At 64.3% G+C, this 4,851-nt stretch overlaps 1 protein-coding gene across 1 annotated transcript in view; it reads left to right on the forward strand.

The window, feature by feature from the left end:
- Nucleotides 1-4,851, forward strand: part of NOS1AP (nitric oxide synthase 1 (neuronal) adaptor protein) — a 113,316-nt gene that overhangs the window by 73,595 nt on the left and 34,870 nt on the right. The window lies entirely within an intron of this gene.

The following is a 4,851-nucleotide window of genomic DNA, read 5'->3' on the forward strand; positions in this document are numbered from 1 at the left end:
TGGGGAGTGACGCTCCCACCAGCCTCACCCCTTCCTCCGGGCAGGAGCCACTCCCCCACCTCTTCCTCAAGAAACCTCCAGCCGAGGTGGGAGGAGCCTCCCCTGCATAGGCTGCTCCACGACCTCTGACCCGTCCCTGCCTGTGCCCCCTCAGGAGCCCCACCCTCTGGGAGGGTCCTCAGCTTGTGTCCCTACCTCTGTGTTCTGGCCCCGCCTTCACTTGCCCTCGCTCGCTCGCTCCCCATAGACTGCTCCGTCCCCCACAGCCAAGTCCTCCCCCTCTCCTGAGACCCCTCCTCACCCCTGCCACCCACTCAGGGCACCTCCTCGCAGCCTGCCTGCTGCCCAGCCTGCGGGTCCTCCCAGCCTGCCTGCTGCCCAACACTTGGCAGGAACCATGCCCCGTTCTCACCACGACTCACTTCCAGGCCCTTCTGCGGTGCCCCCTCTTCTGCCCGTTCCTCTCTCGCCCACCTGAGTGGTACGGCGCACTTCGTCTTTCCTGAACAGCCCTCTGCGCCGGCTCTGGGCCTCCTGACGGGGCACAGGGGTCTCCGCTCGGCCGGGTCAGTACAGGGTCCCCTCCTTCCTTCTCTCATCCCCACTCACACGGCACCCTTCGCCCCTGAGTGGCCCCTGCTCCTGGTCCTCACAGCACCTCCTGCTGCCTCTGAGGGGCCTCAGGTAAGTGTCCAGGGGAGTGTGGCCGAGGACAAGGCGCACCATGACCAAGTGATGAGGCTCGTTACTGAAAATAAAGCAGCGAAGAGGTTCCTCCTCGTCCCCCTCCACACGCCAGTGCACAGCCGCTCGGATGGACGGCGGCGCTCTGCACAGACCCATTGGGGCTGCCTCCCGCGTCGCGGGTCCCCTGCAGGCCGGGGCCTGAGGCTCCGAGGGGAGGTGGTTGGCCGGGAGCAAGAGCTCCCCGAGTGACAGGGAGAGGCTGCTTTACCTCAGGGGGCACAGGAGGGTCAGAGTGACAGTCTGACCACAGAGAGTGGGTGTGGGAGAGAGGGGGACAGAAACGTGTGGCCTCAGTCCTGCCGCCAGAGCAGCCACTTGTCCTGGGAGCTCCGAGCACAACTCCACGAAAGTGGGACACACGTGTTTTGAGCACTGCAGTGCCCGAGGCCTGGACAGGCCTATAGCACATAGTACGTGCTTCATAAGCTGCATGAGACACTCGGCACGCGAACCTCCTGTTGGCTGCACTGACCTGCTCAAGGCACTGAGCCTACCCCTGCCTTCGGGCCAAAAGCACCGCCGAAGGGAGACGTGAGCCAGCGGGGCAGCAAGTGGACCCCCCGGTGGCCAAGCGGAGGGCCTCCCCTCAGCCTCCTGCGGCCTCAGGGCGCCACTGCCCTGACAGGGAGGGAGACGCAGTCAGGGCCCCCACAGAAACCTCCCGTTAGCTACCTCCCAGGAGGGGCACTGCGGGACGGCTCAGGCCTGCCCCTCCACTCGGCCCGCGCACGCCGGTGTCTCGCTCTGAGCTGCGTCGTTGTCTTGAATGAACAAAGGGAATTGATGTAGAATTTGGGCAAAGCCCTGGAGAGTCGCGTCTGGGACCGTGTGCGAGGCGAACGTTGTCCCGCCCTGGCCACCTCCCCACCACCGGCATCGGCAGGGCCCTGACCGGCCTCGGAGGACCCGGGAGACTGCCCAGGACAACTCATTGCTGTGCGTACTTCCAAAGTTGTGGGTGTGAGGACAGTTTATGGGCCCGTAGAGGGTCATCGAGTCCAGGTAGGACTGGGGCCGTGAGGGGGTCGCCTCTTGAGCCGGCGGGCCTGCCGCCTGTCCCGCTGCAGGAGGGAGACGGCCTCACCTTCCTGACGCTGCGCTGGGCGCATGGGCACGTGGCGTCGGCATCCTGTGCGGATGCTCTTATCCACACACACCCTCTCGCATGTGGGTTCAGGTCACAGAAGGGGACAGGCCCGTGTGGGAGAAGCCTTTATGGTCTGGTTGCCCCAGGAATCACATGGGGGTGGGGCTTGGCACAGGGCCTGGTCTCGCCCTGGGTGTAAGGACCACGTAATGGACAAGAGGAAGGGCCACTGTGTGACCAGGTGAGGGGAGGGTGCTCTGGATCTGGAGCTACAGCCCTTGGTTAGTAGGATTGGGTAGGACGGTGTCTCAGCGTCCCCACGGCACCCGGGCATCCAGGCATCCCGCCCTGCCCAGTGCAGGCGCTGTGTCTCGGGCAGGCAGTGGGCCCACCTCTGAGAGCCCCTCCACGGGGCTTCCTTTCCGGTCAGACAGGCCACAGCTGCGCAGAGGGGTGGCGGAGGCCTGAGGCCATGCGTGGAATTCAGGAAAAAGTGGGAATGCTGGCAGGATGCGTTCCTCACACCCTCGGCCCAAGGCCCCGAGCAGCGCTGTGGCCCCCGGGTGAAGCCGGATGCGTTGGGTCTAGTGGCCGGTGCACCAGTCATCTCCCAGGTCCACTTTAAGCCCCATATCCCTGACTCCCTCCCACCCCACAGGGTCTCCTGTGGAGCCCAAGGCTGTCCGTTGTCCTTGTGTTTTCTGTGTTGATTGTTACGGCCAAAGGTGATCCTGAGTGGGGGGGGGGGGGGGAAAGGATTGAGAAAAGACAGACAAGAGAATGAAAGCTGGGTCTCGGTGGGACGCTGCTCCCTGATGAGGAGACAGCACCAGCGCCCACAAGCCGTGTCTTTATTTTATAGCAGATGCCACGAGGCAAAGTAGGGGCGTGATCATGTTGTTTACAGCATTCTCGTGAGTTTCAACCTCACTCAACTACATGCACCCGAACTCTAGCACAAGGCACATGGGGCCACGTGTTCGGACCATAGGTTCAAGCTTACAACTACAGCTGTTGGCTATAATTGTGCTGGAAGGGCCCTGCCCTTCAGCTGGGACTTGCACGTGGCAATGAGAGGACCCTGTCCTTTCATTAGTCCGAGGCTTGAACCTGACCAAAACACCGTAACCGCGCCCCATAGTTGATCTCGTGGGAATAGCCTCAGTCCTCGGCCTCCGTGCCCACCGTGGGGTACGTAGGTGTGCTCAGTGCACATTTGGTAGATTGAATTCATTTCTTCACTCTTGGCAGAATTCCCGGCTGGGGGTGGTGCATTCATTCTGTAGGCCTTTACTTAGAACTGAGCGATGGATGAGTAAACCAACCAACCGGTCTACACACAAATCTCTGTTGAGCCCTGAGCGCAGCCCCGCAGGAGGTTCGCTGAGAGCGGCACGGACGTGTGCGCTACTGGGAGGTGACAGACAGCACACAGGGACTGTGAGAGCGCAGCGTGACCCCTGGGACACGGGCGGGAAGTGAGGTGACTTGTTCCACTGTGCGGGGAGGGAGCTGCCTCAGGAGTGCCCGGCCTCCTGCAGGCGAGGGTGCGGGCCCGTCTGCTGCTGCTCATCGCCTTGTTCTTCGCTGGCCTCGGTGGGAGGCGCTGTGGAGGCAAGAGCAAGAAGAGCCGCGGACAGGAACGATGGCTGCGCCGAGCTCCGTGGCTGCGTCTCCCGGCCCTGAGTCGCCTGGACGCCCGCTTTGGGGACAGGCACTGCCGCGCTGCATTTCCTCCTGGGTGGCCGGACGTGCCGTCCTCATACCCAGGTACGCGTAACAAGTGTGTGTACCTGCGCCCACACGGACATCTGTCCCTGGGTGATGGGACCAGTCCCTCCCTGGCCTTTGTTGGCTGCTGGGGAGGCGGGGCCCTGAGAGACCACCGGGCTGAGGAGGAGCCAGGCTCAAGCCTCCAGCCTCCGTGGCCTCGATGCCTCTTCGCACCACCTTGCCGCTGAGGAGCTGGGGGAGAGAGCGGGGCCACAGCCTGGGCGCTCTGAGCACAGGGCATGGCCCTGGGTCGGGCACTGGCTGGGGATGGCGCGAGCTCTGGTGATGGTGACTTTGCCCTGAAGGTCTGTGCTGACCTCCCTCCACGGGAATAGGGAGGTCTCACTGCCTTGGAAGCAAAAGGGTAACTGTCAGTGGGTAGGGGGAGGGTAGGGAGAGAGAGGGGCAGACTCCGGGAAGCCTCGCTGCAGCCCGCCCTGTGGGAGGGAGGGCCAGGTCCTCCCAGGGGACGGGGCCCAGGACCAGCTGGCAGCCTCGCAGACCTTGGGCCTGAAGGCCAGCAGGTGACGTCACTGGGGAAATCTCCTGAGTCGGAGAGAATGAAAGCCTGGGAGTGTGTGGGTGTCAGTCCGCGGCTGCCGCCCACTGGGCGAGAGGAAGCTCCCTGGAGCTCCTGGCGGGAAGGTGTGGGGTGCAGTTGGTCCCGGAGAGCAGGGGCGGTGCCAGTGGGACGCGAGGGAGAACCTGTCACAGCTGTGAACTTAGCCCCCGAGAGGGAGAGGCTGGCGGGACGAGGGCGGGTTGCCGGGTCTCACTAGGCTTTGAACCAGCTGGGGGCTTACTCCTCACGCTGGCGCGCAGCAGGACAGTGTAATAAGTGAGACATCCGTGTGGCCTTCCCCGAGGAGCCGCAGGACCGCTCCAGCGCCCGCCTTCCTCGCCGGCAGCCTGTCCCAGTCGCTCCGCCCAGAGCCCAGGCTTCTTTCCAGCCACGTGCGGGCGGGTCTGCAGAGCGCAGCCCGAGAGGTGAGCGGTGCCCCGACAGTGGTTCCCTCGCCTGTGAAGTGCGGACGCCCGGCTCATGGCTCACCACCCTTTCCTCGTGCCAGACGCAGCCAGGGCCCCGGGGGTGCAGGCGGCAGAGCCTGCAGGACTTCTGCCGAAGGAACCAGCTCGGGTGTCAGAGCAGGGGCACCGTGGCACCGCGGTGGGACACGGCATCTAACGGTCAGAGTGAAGGCGGGGCCTGGAGGAGTGGCGACAGGCAGCCGCTGCTGCTGGGC

Source organism: Myotis brandtii, unplaced genomic scaffold, assembly GCF_000412655.1.
Source record: "Myotis brandtii unplaced genomic scaffold, ASM41265v1 scaffold64, whole genome shotgun sequence".
NCBI lineage: Eukaryota > Metazoa > Chordata > Mammalia > Chiroptera > Vespertilionidae > Myotis > Myotis brandtii.